The sequence below is a fragment of the Centropristis striata genome, chromosome 18 (assembly GCF_030273125.1).
Source record: "Centropristis striata isolate RG_2023a ecotype Rhode Island chromosome 18, C.striata_1.0, whole genome shotgun sequence".
Lineage (NCBI taxonomy): Eukaryota > Metazoa > Chordata > Actinopteri > Perciformes > Serranidae > Centropristis > Centropristis striata.
The window spans coordinates 7,798,466-7,815,885 of record NC_081534.1 but is presented as its reverse complement, the minus strand read 5'-3'; the positions used below and the strand labels follow the sequence as shown (position 1 = coordinate 7,815,885).

At 38.3% G+C, this 17,420-nt stretch overlaps 1 long non-coding RNA gene across 4 annotated transcripts; it reads left to right on the top strand.

Moving 5' to 3' along the window:
• The first annotated feature begins 6,182 nt into the window (after positions 1-6,182).
• On the top strand, positions 6,183-12,872 carry LOC131990633 (uncharacterized). 4 transcript variants are annotated; one of them, XR_009396071.1, is made up of 5 exons: positions 6,183-6,369; positions 6,660-6,752; positions 8,352-8,436; positions 8,592-8,671; positions 9,470-12,872. It is a non-coding gene; the product is annotated as an uncharacterized LOC131990633 (long non-coding RNA). The 4 variants fall into 4 exon arrangements; XR_009396070.1 differs by having other exon boundaries at positions 6,660-6,769; XR_009396069.1 differs by lacking the exon at positions 6,183-6,369 and having other exon boundaries at positions 6,390-6,752.
• Positions 12,873-17,420: the final 4,548 nt, after the last annotated feature.

The following is a 17,420-nucleotide window of genomic DNA, read 5'->3' as shown; positions in this document are numbered from 1 at the left end:
ATATATGTCCTTTTTCTTATATACAGTTCACGCTCCGTCATGTTAGTTTATTTGAGGAAACTCTTGAGCCAAATCAAACAAAAATAATCTCAGATGGGTTGGGAGAGTTTACAGCAGACACCTGGTTGAAACAAAGTGAAACTCTATCATTTTAAAATATGAAGAAAAAAACAGGAAAAGAGAAAAAACAGATGCACAAATGCATTATGCATTAACAAGTGGCTCCACCAGGTGTACAAAATACACCAAAAGTCCATTTAAAAAAGATTAAATTCATGTTGGCGGTAATTCTTGCCGGCCCCTGCCTGTTAAAATCTCAACCCCTTGTACTTCCTGTATAATGTCCAATACAAATAACCTCAGGTAAAAGTATCCAAAATGACAGCCTTGAAATTGTTGGCAAAGTTCTGCACTTATCGCCTCTCACACAGAACGGTTGTGCACCATCTGTTCAAATTACACTTGAAAGCAGCATTCACCTCCAACTGACATCAGGCGAGATGAACTTTATACTACATATGAACTCTCGCTTAAATGTTTGAACATGTTAAAGCCAGCTGCTGAAATTATGTACCATGTGTTGGACAATTTTGGTGTGATAAAAAATAAATGAAGCAGACACATTGACACACTTTCATCCTGTGTAGTTTGTTAATTCCTGAAGACAGATTCACTTCATGAATCAGCAATTTATGAATACATTTGTTCATAAATCCTTCATGACCACATTTACACTGTGAGAGGAGGACTGAGACCTGCTACAAGTTCTAACCCCTGTGCATCACTATGGACATATGGCGCATCGGCTTTAATATTTCAATAATTTTGTCTGAGTTAATAGACATGACATACATTTTGGCAGAGGTGTGAGTTTTTTTTTGTTTTCTTTGTTTGATTGGTTGTTTTCTTATTATTTTGGATATTAAACCTCATCTCCTAAGTACATAATAACCTGTATATACAAAATTCAGACATTAAATAAAAATGTCCCATTGAAGCTTGTTAAAGCCACAATTTTTGATCCCATAGTCATTACAACATGAAACCCTGCATTCCATTCCAAAGTCCTGTCAGAATTGTAGGTTTCTCTATTTTCCACCAGATTTAGCTTTTTTCTCATTTTTTCAGCCAGTTTGCCCTAAGAGGCCAACACATGTTATTTTCCTGGTTTCAACAAGGGACATTGTTTTTGTATTATGGAGCACTGTAGTGTTTAATGCAATGCAGACAAATCATTGTTTTTCTTAATCATTCACATATTCCTGACAGTTAAGAAAAAAAATTTTTTTTGCATTTAATTAATATATGGAAAATAATTTACTGTTCTTTTCTGGTGGTGGCATTATGTAAACAAACTTGCTCCTAATGGATTGCATATTTAAAATTAAGAATATTTGCCAGTTATGACCGATGTTGGTAAAAAATGTAATTCAGTGAAAGTGGAAAATAATGTTGGTAAACAGTATGTTTATAGCAGTTTTGGGAAGAGGAAATTTGTGTCCTCTCGATCAACAAGTGGGAGATTTTTTTTAATCACTGCACAAAAAAAAATAAGCATAAGATCACTGTTGTTGCTAATCATTGACATATCTTAGAATATGAAACATTTAGCATTTTGTACTGGCCTACAGGGAAAAAACAGTGGTAAAAGACTGCCATATAAAGGGATACATTTATTTTAAAAAAGTGAGTAAGTAAATATAAAATATTCAGATGTCCATGTCTTAATATCTAGACATCGACATACGTCAAAGTATAATCTAGAAGCTCTAACTTCCTCTTTACGAGGACTTTAAAGGGCTAAAGTCAAAGGACATTTGCAAACAATCATCCAGATTGTTACTTTGAGCCTGTTGAGAAGTAAATTTCACAAAGGTCCAAATGTGTGTGACTCCATCTGGAACAGGGTCAGAGTACAGACACATTCCCACTCAGGCCACAGTGTGAGCATGGCTTTGGAAAAGCAAACCAACAGTTGTTCTTTTGTCTCCTCCTGTGCCCTTGATTTTACTTTCTGGAGCAAAGAATGTTTTTATATTGAACTTCAACTAATGTCTTCAAGGCTTACACCTACATATTTAACATACAGAGAGTTGTATCGATCTTCTCATAGCAACTCTCAGCAAGAAGGCAAATTTAGGTAAAGTTTTAATACACAAAATTTACACATGCAACTGAGTGAGGAAACAGTATAAAAAATATTAAAATGGCCTGTTTACTTGCATTTTTTAATCATTGTCCCCACATCCAGCTGTATTTGACAGTAAGTGTACTGTATAGATGGGGGTAAAAATAGGAGCACTTTGAGCTGAAATCTTAATGGCCAGACCTGAAGCTAAAACTGAAAACAGATGCCTAAATGTGTTCCTCTCGCTGCTGCTCACATCAGCTCCTGACAGCAGTTCTTAGAGATAATCATAGTCCGCGATCAGATGGTGAGGCGTTAATGTTCCGCCGCCTGTTTGGTGCACAAATGGAGAAACCTTGAAGGAGCAGCGGCACACAGTAAACGAACCCCTGCTGGAAAGACAGAATGGGATTAGTGCTTTTTAATGAATGCATTACCAACCCAGCAAATTATTGTCACTTTCAAATTCAAATCATGCTGTTTTTCTCCTCTTTTTCTTACCTCTAAAATCAGCTTTTTGATGAATTCTCATAACAAACTCTTGGGGTTAAGTCAGTACAGCTGTAGTAGTTATGTAACGTTCTATGGAAGCCATGAACGGCCGTGTTTACAACAGTTTTTTTAATGTCGTTATCTCGTGATCGCAAGTAAATTATCTCAAGATAACTTTTTTTTCTTGAAAGTAAAAAAAATGCATTTTATTTTTGCAAGAAAACAAAGGTTAACTTTTATTACTCACAATATTTGGGTAAAATCAGCAAAAGTAAATGCACTCTATTGGCCCAGATGGAGAGGACAGTACACTGCAAAAGAGCCAACTTGTATTTTTTGGCCTAAAACAGTGATTTAAGTTGGTAAAACTTGGAAATATAAATTATTGACATTTAGGGCAATTATGTAAGTTAGCACAACAAAGGAAGCCAGTTGTCTGCTCAAAAACAAGTTTGTGAGTTGTTGTTACTACTAAATTCTCTCACAGTTGTCTCTTTTCTTGATCTCACGTAAGAGACAAATGAGACATATTGTGCAACTTTCAAATATGTCTCAATTTGATATGCTTACCTGGAAACACTATCTCAGTAATGTCTCAGTGAGAAATATACATGGTCCTGTCTCTCACTGCTCACTATTTGAGTTCTCAGATGCTCTTATAGCTGTCTCTTTTCTAGTGTCTCAGCAAAAATAAAAATGAGAGCAGGGCAAGCTCCCAATGATGACACATTATACCTCAATCATATCTCAGTTTATCTCTTGCCAAAATTTGAGAAAATAAGTAATCAATACAGGCAAATCATTTTTTGAGATATATGGTTTATTTATATTATGTTCAACTTACAACTTACTTATTTCTTACACAAGTCATATAATTCCTTAATTACAATTTGAGTTCCAAAACTTGACCCATTAACACAAACAGCCATGATGGGCTAAAAAGAGACGTTAACATTGTGCTGTCAATTTAATTAACTTGTTTTCTGACAGTACACTCTCAGAAATAGGGCTACAGTAAGAGTCCTTTTTTGTCCCCCGAGGTACAATCTACACTAATGTACCCCCTAGGGCCAGTTATTGGACCTGAAGGTACATATTTGTACCTTTTTGATGGCCCAAAAGGGATAAATATGTACCCAAAAGGTACATATATGTACCTTTTCTTCTACATGTTGGGGTACACTAGACTGTGTTAAGCTCTACAAATGGCAGTAGCCTATATATTAATTATTGTTTAAATAATGATTTAGTAATTCTTCAGCAGTAGCCTAGTTATACTTTTTAAATGTGAAGGTTTCACTGTTTGCTTCAGTCTTCAATAAAGAATTTAACTTCTAACCATTTTTGAGTAGCCTTGACATAAAATGTTTTTTGTTAGCAGATTTGCAGGTATGAAAAATTAAGCTACTAATCATCCAGTCAATATTGTATATTATGATATTCACACCATAGATATATATATATAAACACTAGATCGCTCACGCTCGCTGTTAGCCAACGGAGACCGACGTCCGTACACGGCGGCCATCTTACCACAGGCAGCTCGCCCACTCTTAACATCAGTCATGGTGCACGTAGCATTTAAATAACCATAGTTTGCTTAATTTGAACCGATTTTCAAACGGTTTGGTTTGTTATAAACCTCAGAGTTGTGGTTATGTGCCTGCATACTGAAGAATAATTTTAACCATGGACTTTCATAAAAAAACATTAAGCAGATAGGTAGAGTAATAGCTATAGGCCTACACACACAAGGTAGTTAGCCTATATTAAATCATTTATAAAACATTTAATCATTCCATGTATATTATGTTAGTAATATTTCTTTTATAATAACAATAATGACACATAAAATTAACATATATGTATTTATTTTCATTATAAATATGCCTTCCTGTATATCCATATACATAAACACACACATACATATATATGTATACACACACACACACACACACACACACACACACACACACACACACACACATATATATCTCACAGAACGGATATAAAGAAAGGTGGATGTATATCCGTATCCAGGGCCGGAGTGGGGCCACTTTTCAGCCCGGGAATTTCAGGCCCAAGACCGGCCCACTTTTTCCATGGTAGTGGAAATTGGATAAATGAAGCAACAGTTCAGCTCTTACTATCCTGTAGTTTTTTTTATTAATACCATGGTTCAACAGATAATGTAAAGGTTAAATAATAATCCACTGAAGATGAGAAGTTAACAAAAAATATTTCACTATTCCACAAGGATACAGTAGGTTGATAAATTAACAAAAGCATAAAATAAATAAAGCATTTGAAACATATCCCACTCTTCAATAAAGATGCATATTGAACTACTGTTTACAGTTCAACTAACAGTAGCTACACTATTTCTTACATTAAATAACTTTAATTCATATTGTTTACTCTGTTATCTTCTCTACCTGTCCCTGTAGTCATGGCCTCCTCTTTGCAAATTTCGGGCTCATCATTTTCAGCAGGAGACTGGCTTATCTGCTGCTCAGAAGCTACAAAGAAAAAATAATTTCACTGCATAGCCTACACAGATCAAGTTTGAGTTTTGTTATCAATATTTTCATAATATTTGCAAAGTCTATGAATCGCCATATATCAGGTGATATAAAAAGGCTTATATTTTAATTCAATTCAATATTTTGCTTGCGAATAGGTTGACAACGCTTCAACGATATTAACCACGTTACAACGTTAGCCGAACAGTTACGTTGCATTAAGCCTATGTCTCTCTTTACCAGTTGCCACTTGTGTTTGTCCTCTCGAAAATAAATCTGTAAGCTTGGCACATTTGGCAGCATCCTCCTCCAATGCCTTTCTTTTCTTCAACCTGGCTTTTTCAGCCCCTCCTGGCCTCTTCCTCCCATCCATCCTCCCCGACGTGTATCGTTGAGATAGGGCTGGCCCAGCTATCGGTAGCCTACCTGAGAAAACTTTTTTGGAAAGACGGCTATGGACCCAACCAACTTTATTTGGGAGGGGAGAACTCCCTCGCATGGTACAACCCATGCTGAGGCTGCGGTGTCAGAATGCAAAACGTGTTTAGCGTACTTTAAGAGAAGATGGACTAACGTGAAAAATGTCAAATAAATAAATAAATAAATTATCGGCCGGCCCAAAAGTGAAGCGGCCCACCGGGAACTCTCCCGATTCTCCCGATTACCCACCCCGGCCTGTCCGTATCCAGACATGTGTGTGTGTGTGTGTGTGTGTGTGTGTTTATGTATATGGATATACAGGAAGGCATATTTACACACATTTATTTAGACATATTTATATTGAAAATAACAACTCTGAGGTTTATAACAAACCAAACCGTTTGAAAATCGGTTCAAATTAAGCAAACTATGGTTATTTAAATGCTACGTGCACCATGACTGATGTTAAGAGTGGGCGAGCTGCCTGTGGTAAGATGGCCGCCGTGTACGGACGCTGGTGACTCCGCCTCGAGCCATCTAGCCTTTCTTATATATATCTATGATTCACACACACGGTCAACCATGCACAGTAAAATCAGCTACCTACAGCCTGGCAGACAAAGCGCAGGGAAGCCTAAACGTTAACTTCAAATTAGCCCCGTGACTACCTGACAGACCATGCGCAGGTCAAACGCGCGCGGTGACAGCAGCCGGCGGCCGGCCAGCATTTAACGGACACTGATGCTGTGGATATATCTACATGGATGTCTCTCCGGAGTTTTTGACAGCTGACAGCTTTACTCTCAGGTAAGTCTGCGTTTACTCCGCTTGCCATTAACACTTTTTTCTGTCAAATTAATCAGGACAAAGTCAGCTTGTTTTACGTGTTTGTCTCAAATTCAAAGTTAACACGCATGACGTCAGGCGCGGCGCCAACTCGCAAACGGTAACATGCTAGAGCTCTTTGCCTGTTGCTGGGGTACTTTAGACAGCTCGGCTTTTGATTGGTGCATTCACAAGTAGCGCAAACGTGATTGGTTGTTGTACTGACACTTGACAAAACCGACCGTTTCCAGAAATTTCTCCTCTGGTCCCAGCAGGACATTATTCTGCCGACAACCAGGACCTGCTAATGAAGTTAGGTGAGGCAGGTGTAATGGTGACTGAAGTCGAAGCCCAGAGATTCAGAGGTAACAGCAGTGTAATGGTAGGTGACAAAATGTTGAGTGCTAACGTTTTTCACGTTAGCCGATAGCTAATTCAAAACGTTACATAGCCCGCCTGCTAACGCAGCTAACACTTATACATCTTAGTAACTTTAATAACTATGGTCGAATAATATAAAAGGTACATATATATAAATATAAAAGGAGGCCTTTCCTCCAAAAATGTTCCTTCTCTCCCTCGGGTGATATCAGCATTATACACAACTGCGGTCCGTTGGTTAAATGTAAAATGGCGCCCTGGGGTAACTGCTTTTCTTAGCTAAAGAAAAATTGCACAAATGGCTCAGCAGGATTGGATATCATTATTGTAAAGTGGCACATGTAACGTTAGCTCACAGGCTAGCCCTACTTTCAAATTCAGTATCAAATGTAATATTCACATATAACTAGAACATTTCTAGATAAATTGAGTGTTTGATGAATTCTCATAACAAACTCTTGGGGTTAAGTCAGTACAGCTGTAGTAGTTATGTTACGTTTCTATGGAAGCCATGAACGGCCGTGTTTACAACAGTTTTTTTAATGTCGTTATCTCGTGATCGCAAGTAAATTATCTCAAGATAACTTTTTTTTCTTGAAAGTAAAAAAAATGCATTTTATTTTTGCAAGAAAACAAAGGTTAACTTTTATTACTCACAATATTTGGGTAAAATCAGCAAAGGTAAATGCATTCTAATGGCCCAGATGGAGAGGACAGTACACTGCAAAAGAGCCAACTTGTATTTTTTGGCCTAAAACAGTGATTTAAGTTGGTAAAACTTGGAAATATAAATTATTGACATTTAGGGCAATTATGTAAGTTAGCACAACAAAGGAAGCCAGTTGTCTGCTCAAATTGAGTGTGCCTGACTCAGGCCCGTCGCCCACATACATTAAATATCTGTCAGTGTGCTTGTGTGGTCTAGTGTCTGTTAGGAGGAGTTTTCCCTTTTTAACATGGCGGTCTATGAGGCCGTTTGTGGGTGTGGCTGCAGCATCAGTGTGTCCCAAGCCCAAACTATAAGTCTGACAGCTTCAGCAAATGAATGAAAGGACAAATTTTCCTAAATTTCTATGTATAAATTATTTATGTAGAGTGCCATTTGTGGCCTCGGGAGCAGTTTACAAATGTATTTTTCAATAGTTTTTTCTCTATTCTCTATATGACTATATTCGTGCTTGTTTAACTACCCTGAGATGTTTTTCATTTATAGGGGGTGCTGTGCCCACGCCAGCAGGGGCTCTCGGGCTTAAGCCAACAAATTAATGAAAATGAATAAAATTACACTTATTAAAACATGTAGTTGTCTTTAAAACACGCTCTAAACCAACGCATTGTTTGAAATCAGCCTCCCAAAACTTTTAATGTTATCTGCTGCCTCTGTTCCACATTGACATGATTTATTGCTCACATCAATAATAAACAATTAACTGAAAGGGGTAATAGTAGAAGTAATGTACTTTACATATGTATTTGGGGTGTGGTTTCTGAAATTGCTGCGCTAAATATATCACCAGGAAATGCTAACTGTTGTAGAATTTTAATTTTGCATGTCTAAGGTATTGTATTGTATTGTATCAAAGGTTCTCAATCTGGCTTGAGGGGAATCCCTACTGTCTAAACTCTACCTGGAAGCAAGACAAGAGGCTCTCACAGAGGATCTACCAGGTACTGTTTTTAAATAATAAAAATAATGCTGCCTAATCTTAAGGACATTGGAATGTGCCTTGTATTTACTTAAGATAAATCTGGTAAAATAATTGAGCATATTCTAATTGCAGTGGACCAAATGCATAGTTTTAAGTATATCTTATGTCTTGCAGATATCGACTTCAGAGCAACCCTCATCTTTCTGCCACACATCTTCGAGGAGAACATTAAGTGCTTTATTACTCTTGGAAAGGTATGTCTATCCTGCAAGCATCTTTTGTTGACCTCACAACACAAAACATACTTGACAGGACCCCTGATTTAAGGAAACCTTAGATTGTAGGTAGAAAAAAGTAACATTTTAAAAAAACATCTCAAATTAAAGGGATGCTTTATTCACTTCAAATATTTCATTTCATGTTTGAACCCATTTTAGTAGCAAAAGATCTGCAAATGCGTTTCTCAATCTTTGTGTGCGTAATCAGATTTTTACAAATGGTTGCAAATGTACATCTCAAACTGTTTGTCTAAATACAAATTTGCAGATTCTTGTACCATTCACAAATTGAATTGCGTATTTATGAATTTTGTATGCATGTGCAGCTATTTTGCTACCCTAATGACTCCATACATACTGTGAGAGGTAAGTAAAGTGATAATTATGCTGTGCTGAATACTGTCTGGATGGTCCCATATAATTGTTAGCTTTCAACCATTATTCAATTGCCCAGTAAATTCATTCTTCGGTACAACATAAACTGAATTTGAAAACTATATTTTTTAAATGCTTATCAAGTGCATTTGTGCACAATAATATTTAAAATCTTACATTATGGGGCCTGAACTCCACATCAGAACTGTCACATTCTAATCAGAACCAACAATTTTAGCCATACAATGTCTAAAGAAAGACAGAATATTCAATAAAAATCAAGCAAGGTCGATAATAAATGTGCTTATTATTCTATATAGTGTAAAATTACATCTTATAGTGGAAAGGCTATCATGTTCATCTGATTTGCTTGTCTTTTTTTCTTCTGGTTTTGAATAGTTCCTGCCACTCCATACCCAACTATCCAGTTGATGGATGAAGACTTGAAAATGGCCTTCACTAGGAGAGCTCCGAACGTTGTGAAAGTGGACGGCATCGAGTCACAACTCAGCAATTGACGAGGGGATATTTTGGCAAATCAAGTACATTTTGAACATCGATACCTTGTGGATTCTTTGTGGTAAAATGTTGGTTCCTTTAATGCATAGAGTGTAAAGGTTGATTGAGAATGGACTTTACTAAAACCAGGTGATGAAATGGACTACCGAATATTTGACACTTATTCTGTGGATAACAGTTTTATGTCACACTTCAACATAGTATTTAAAAATGTACAAAATTGACAAGATCATGTGAAAATCTTCTGTCATGAGTGTTATTTTCATTTATGCAGTTTTACGGTTGGCGGAGAATGGACTTGCTTGTTCTCATTAGTCTCTATGGGACAGTTTGTTGGAGTTGCTGTCACATTCAGGCTCACTGAGCCAAATCTGTATATCCGATTGATATGAGAGTAAGATGTCTGTGACCAGCAAAAACTTCTCTACAATCTGCCCCAAAATGATTTATGAAGAGTGAAAGTTGCAAGACCCAGCACAGGTTTTCTGTTTGGTTTTTGTTTGATTTTTAACATTTTTTTTTTTTGTTTGTTTTTTTTTAACAGTGGATTTGGGAAAACCGTGCAAGTGATCAAAATACCCAATTCACCCAATATAGTCAGGAGTCATGTAACCAGTTTAGAGTGTTTGAGCTCCATTCATTCCAATGGGACATTTTAGAGCTGTCTACCATCGCTGCAGGGCTTGTAAACTACAGAGATGAAAATACATAAATATGTTCAGGAGAGCCTTTACTTTCTGATGAGCATACTATTCTGTTGTTAGGACTCACAGTTTGAGAGATGCACTCTATATTAAATGACCTCACTCAGCTGATAGATATTAACTGATAATGTTCAAAATAAAAGCCCCACAAAGTTACTATATCTATCTATCTATCTATATCTATATCTAACAGTTAACTAGAATAAAAGCCAGAGAGGTCACTGTAGCCTAACAGGAAACCCAGAACAAGGCTGTTTTCAAAATAAAAGCCCATATAGAAAAATGTGGGCAACCAGATCGTCACTTACTATTAACTCATTTTGATCAACATTTTTTTTAAAGCTATATGCTTAGGGGCTATTCAGAGTGTTACATTTTATGTATGTATGTTTTTATGTATATTTTTTCGGGTAAACCTGAGCACCAGGAGAAAACTCTACATGAGATTGTGACTTACTATTAACTAATTTTGATCGTTTTTTTTAAAGATATATACTTAGGGGCTATTCAGAGTGTTAAATTAGCCTTTTTATGAATATATTTTCGGGTAAACCTGAGCACCCAGGAGAAAACCCTAATTTTGATCAAGGTTTTTTTTAAAGATATTATATACTACATGTATATATTTCGGGGAAACCTTATAACCACATGTACCTGTTGGAGGGGGTGACATAGATGGAGGGGAGGGGGAGATGGAAGAGGAAGAGGGAGCTACTGATGTCCAGCCTGAGCTGAACAACCAGCAGCGACCTCCTCAACCACCTTATTGTCAGCTTCACACTTGTTCTTGTGTATCCAGCCAACAAACCCATTCTTCTCAGCCTTCTCCTTCTCTTTAAGTTCCTTCTGCTGCATTTTGCTTTTTATCTTCTGCAGCTCCTCCTCTCTGTTGTCGGGATTATTCTTGCGAAACAAGAAGCATTTCCTCTTCCTGTTCAAGTTCAGACAACAGTCCTCCAATTCCTTCTTTTCATCATTCCATTCCTTCTTGTCGTTCTCCTTCATCACCAATCTCTCCTCAAGTTCTCTCTTCTCCTCTGATATCTTGGTGAATTCGGTCTCACTGTGAAGGAGTTCAGCTCGTACAATGTTCAACATGTTATTGGTCTGTTGGAGCTGCTGAGAGAGAGACTCCTTCTCCTTGCAGAGACTCAGGATGTCAGTGTCCCTCTGGAGGACATGTTCCTCCATCTGGTTCACCTTCTCCTTAAATTCAACCTGCAGAGACTCAATGTTTCTAGAACTCTCCTCCAGTCTCTCTCTCTCCTGGTCAAACTGCTCTGCTTTCATCTCCCAGCTTTGTTTTTTCTCAGCTAGGTCATTTGAGAGCAGCTGGATTTCAGCATCCTTCTCCTGAACAAGTCCCTCCAGCTCCGAGACCTGCTCTTGATGTTGAGTTTGCAGCGTCATAAAGCCTTGTTGTGTCTCTACAAGGTCTCTGGCGTTCAAGGCTTCCAAGGCATTGTACTTCACTTCCCAGACTGTTTCATTCCTCCCCTGGTCTTTGATGCTACGCTCAAGCTTTCTCTTTTCCTCTGTCATCTTGGTGACTTTGGACTTCCAGCTCCGTTGTTGTTCGGCTAGGTCTTTTTCAAACTTGTCCTGCAGGGCTTTGTACTTGGCCTCCCAAGCTTTGTCACATTGGACAAGTTCAGCATCTTTGCTCTCTAGCTGGATTCTGGTGGTGGTGACGACCTGAAACATACGCTCCTTCCTACTGGTGAGCACCTCGATGTCAGCCCCCATCTCCTCAATCTGTGCCTTCATCTCAGTGATCTGACCCGGCAGACATTTCTCATCCAGGCCTTTGGTGGACTCCAAAGCTCTGTTCTTGTCCTCCAAAGCTTTGTACTTGGCCTCCCAAGCCTTGTTGCTGTTACTTATTATCTGATTCAGAGTGTCATTTTTCTTGCTGAGCTCTTGGATCTCAGCGTCCTTCTTAAGGAGTTGAGTCTGCAGCTGGACCACCTTACTCTCAGTATGAGGCTCTTCAGCACTTGGGCCGGCAACTGTGGCCGTAAACACAAACATCCCCTTGTTCTGGTCAGAGAGTTTTTTCTTCAAGTCCTCATACTTGGTGAGAATCCTCTGGAATTCCTGCTGGCTTAGGAGCTGAGCTGCTTGCGTCTTTTCCTCCTGGAGTACGTTGAGTGCCTCCAGAAGTTTAATTCTGTCCTTGAACCTGCGCACCTCGTGATAGTAATCGCCTCTTTCTATCACGCCTCCACTGTTAAACAATTCCTTTTCCAACGTTTGACTGTGGACCTGTGCCTGAGCAGGGTCCAAGTCAGTTTGAGGAGTGGGAGTGTTTGGGGGAAGTGGGGGACAGCTCTGACGACCACCGTTTGTTGGGTTGTTTCTTATATCCATGGCTCTGTTTGTAGCAGATGTGGGTTGTATGAGATTGTCTGTGTTGTGGACAGAAGGTGACTGTAATACAACAAGTATTAGTATTAATATTAGTGAAGAACTAATAATAGTGTACTAATACTGGTATTACTAGTTAAATTCTGTAACAGTGTTTTTGTGTGTGAGCAAAATTTTGTAAGACTTGCTAATGTCAGTGAAAGATCTCGATATATACCAGGGAACTGGTTATATATACCAGTTCCCTGGTATACACACATACAAGAGGACACAATAACATATTTTACTGCAGGAGTAACACTGCATGTTATCAGCATAAAGTGGGCATGTCACAGCAGCGAAGTCACTGTTCAGTGTACTATGTAACTAACAGATTTTCACAGCTCATTTACTACAGCTTTGTTCTGATCACAATGTAGAAATCGGCTAGTTTTTTTATGACTAAAACAATATTTTTCCCTATTTCCTACCCAATTTATCCAACTGTTTAGGGACCCCAGCATGCAAAAAATATTGAAATCCACTATCTTAACACATTTATTTACATGTTATCAACATAAAGTGGGCATGTCTGTAAAGGAGACCCTCCTGGGGACACATTTTTGTTCAAATATCTTCAGGTCAGACGTCAAGTGACCTCTTTGAAAATGGTAATTTGGAATCCACAAGAGTCTCAGCTTTCCAGTCAGACTTGATTTATGCAGCTCACAGACTGTTAAGGGACATTTCTTCAGGACAACAGTTTATTTTTCTGGAAAATCACTTCATCATTCAAAAAAATTCACAAAATACTTTCACTAATTGTTAATAACTAATAGCAGAGTGGCACAGTGGGAGCGTGCTGGCCATAGCCCAGAGGTTGATGGATCGAAACCATCCTCTGCTGAGTTGACTCTAGGCACTCTGTCCTGGAGGTTAGAGTCAGGTTTGTGATCAAAGGGTTAAAATCCCATTATGTGCTGTTTTTAACTGCATTTCCAATGTATTGTGGTTGAAGTGTTCACACTGTACCAATATCCTGTGTTGTGTTTTTATAATTTCTGAAAATAAAAATTAGAAGAAAAAAAAATGCCATGTACGTTTCAATTTAAAGCATTCCTACAGCTCACATCACATTCTCTCCCCCTTTCTTATATTTTTAAGCAGCCTTTAATAATATTCGTGCTTCAATTGTTAAAATATGCTGACCTTAACATATGGCTCTCTAATGCTCCTGCATGATTGTAAATATGATGTTTCAGCCTGTTTGCATCTAATAACAAGAGTAAATTATTTTTACTTAAGTTACATGAAACACGTTTTTGAACGTAACTCATGTTTTTTTTACGTCACTTGCGGCAGTCGCGTGACTCTTATATTTTACTAAACTACTAAGATAAATTTACTTTGTGGGGCTTTTATTTTGAAAAACTGCATTGTCCTGGGTTACCTGTTCACAATAATAAAGATGTTGTGGGGCCTTTATTTTGAAATGCAGTCAAATCCCGAGTTTTAACTTCAAGCACAGTTTGCTCTCAAACCTTTTCTATGTTAAACTCCTAAGATATAGACTTTGTGGGGCTTTTATTTTGAAAAGTGGTCTTGTCCTTTGTTTCCTGTTATGCCAGAGTTAAGTCTCAGGCTTTTATTCAACTAAACCAGGGATTCCCAAAGTGTGGTGTGGGCATCCCCAGGGGTGCACGCTAGGGTGTGCGTGAGATGAAAAATGTAATGGCAGTCTGATAATTACACAATTAAATTTTTTCCCCCCACACAATAAAGACATGTAAATAAACATTTCCTTTGTAAAATGTAAAATCAAAAACTAATATTAATGAATTAATAAATGCAGGCTATTCAAAATGCACTTCATCTTAAAAACGAAGCGTAGAAGTTATCTTCTTCCATTTTTCCAACCTGTGTTATGATGATGGGTTGTTTAGCTCCACGCTCATTTCAACTTGCTGCAATTTTTGTTCAACGCGGCTCAAAATATAACTTTTTCCCAACTTATCTGCTGTCTGCCTCTGATCCTGAGCCTGTCATTATCCTCTTTGCTCTTAAAAGTGGAAGCTTGCGCATAATTTTGTGCCATTATATTGTGTTTCAGATTAATTCAAATGCGAGAGCGCATTGTTGTGATAGTGATTATTTTATCATATGTGTGTTCTGGTCATTTGAGCATGATTAAACATGGCGCCTTTAATATGGCTATAAAAAAGCTTATTGCATTTTTTTTTTAAGGTGTGGGGGTTTGGGGGTGCGTCAACCCGGTTGGGACAAAGAAGGGGGTGCACGGCTAAAAAAGTTTGGGAACCGCTGGCCTACAGTAATACATTACACTGCCATCTTCTGACCAAAGTACGTTTGTGCAGCTTTGTTTATTCGATCTAAACCAGTTGATGGAAAACGTCCCTAATTTGCATTTTCTTTAATGCGACATTTTAGAATGTTGCTTCAAAATTCGATTTGATTTAATAGAAACATGGCTAGTGACGAATTTGTTAAGTGTGACTACGACAGGTTTTCAAAATAAGGATAAATAGAAAATACAAATATGGAATTACAGTTAAATGGAAAATCAATGTATAATTCCTTATAATGACAAAGACATCTCTGAATACAAACAGACATGAAATCAAGCTTTTTTTTTTTACTGTGGCAATTTGAGATTTTCCCAAGTAAAAGTCCCATACTTGTACCTTGAAATAGTCTCTATTTCTGAATCCTGGTACAAAAAATCAGTGCTCCATAATTCCTGACAATGACTGATATATTTCAGTTGCAGACATCATGTACATACATACTGAAAACCACATTTCTTTACTGTATCCATTGATAAGTTGAGTAAAAGTCTGACACTTCTGAAACAGCTACGGTTCCTTTCATATCTGAAGTCATTTTAGTATGTACGTAGTCAGAGATGTCCTGAAGTCAAATATATGAGTTTCTGTCAGGAGTTAGGGAGCAGTGGGTTTTAATAGCACCTGGGGTCTAAAGAAATGTATCTAATTTAAAGTACAAATGTGGGACTTTACTTTGTGATATCTCTAAATTGATTCAGTTTAATTATCAGGAATGATAATAATTGAGATCTCAAGATAACAAAGCCTTTTTTCTTAAGATAACGAGTTAATTATTTCATTATTACAAGAAAACAAAAGGTCTCTATCTTGAGATAATGTCAATAAATAATCACCAGAATGGCCCTTCTGCTTCCATATGTTTCCAATTTCAGAACTCAGAAGAAAAAAAAGAAATGAATAAAAACTTTGGAACAGATTTATTGGTTTTCTCCACATGAGCCTCCACCATTACTCCTCCACCCCTTCAATTTGCTTTGTTATACTGAAGTGCACCTTCATGCTTGCCTTTGCAAATTGCAGTTTTTACTTAACACAACGCTTAATTGCAGGCACATGCTCGAGTGGTCACGGTGCCCATCGGAGACAAAATGAGCCACAACAGCGCAGCGTTAGATTATTCTGGAATCAGCAGCCGTGGTGCCAGTCTCCCACTCTAAGCCCCCTGGTTGCAAACCAGAGCCGAGTCCATCTCTTGGGCACCGGCACCAGATGGCAGAGCCAGTAACAGAGCTGGGGAAAGAAATGCAGACGAGGAAGGAGGAATAGAGAGAGGAAATGAGAAAAAAAGTCGGAGATTGGGAAAAAGAGGGTGGAAAGCGCTTGGGTTCGGTCTGATCATTAGATTTCTAAACTCAGACGGCTGCGGATGGATTTGCATAGCCTAAGGTTGGCAGTGGCCCACTTTCCCCTCGCTGTCTTTCTGAAAGACTGCCAGTGCATTCCATTATTTGTGTCAAGGCGGGTTCTGTGATGAAGAAAATAACAGTGCTGGCACATAGTCAGAGTTTACGGTCTCTCCCCTCCCTCTGCCTCCCCTCCTGGTGTTAACTGTGACTGGCTGATTCCTGAATGCAACCCAGATATCTGCTGAGGAGGGAGGGCCGACACCAAGCAGAGAGAGGCAGAAAACGAGAAATACAGCGGGGTGAAAGAAAGTGTAAGCGAGATGAAGAGAGAGAATGTGTTAGAGAATGAAAGAGAGAGATCAGTGAAGGACACATACTTTCTACAGGCAGAGCTCGAGGCCTGGCTCGCTCTGAAGACTGAGGAAACCAGCTGGAGACCAGCTCCCACTGTTTAGATGGCTGTGAGACATTACCTCGCTATCTAACTCCTGTGCTAACGGGATAGCAAGGACACATGACAGGCATGCATACGGGTGATGCTGCAGAGTCCACACTGCAATAAATCATGTCTATAAATGTATGAACATGTTTGACACAAACATTTGAATGTCTGCATGCCATGAAAATATAGCTGCACAAGCTATATATAAAATGTGTTGCTTTCGAAGCAGGTTTTAAAAAAGAAATTCCTTTTCACTGCCTGTTTTATTAGATGGGATTTTTGAATGTATTGAATGCAACCTCATTTCCAACAAGACTACACTAGTACTTTAACTTCATTTACACTTTAAGTACAAAATATGATTTAAATGTAATCTAGGATAGCTCTTGTATGTTCCCTTAATGTGTGCACTGAGATACATTTTTAGCAAACTAATACTTGTAACTTCACTTGCAGACGGCTTACGACTTATATTTACGCTTCAGACTGTCCTCTGCCGCCATCTAGCAACGCATTGTTTATATGTCGGATGCTACACTCCAAGAGGGAGAGAGAGGAGGTGAATAGGTCAAACAAACGTTTTTTTTTACGTGGTCCATTCACATGGTTTTGTAGCCTAAATTCACA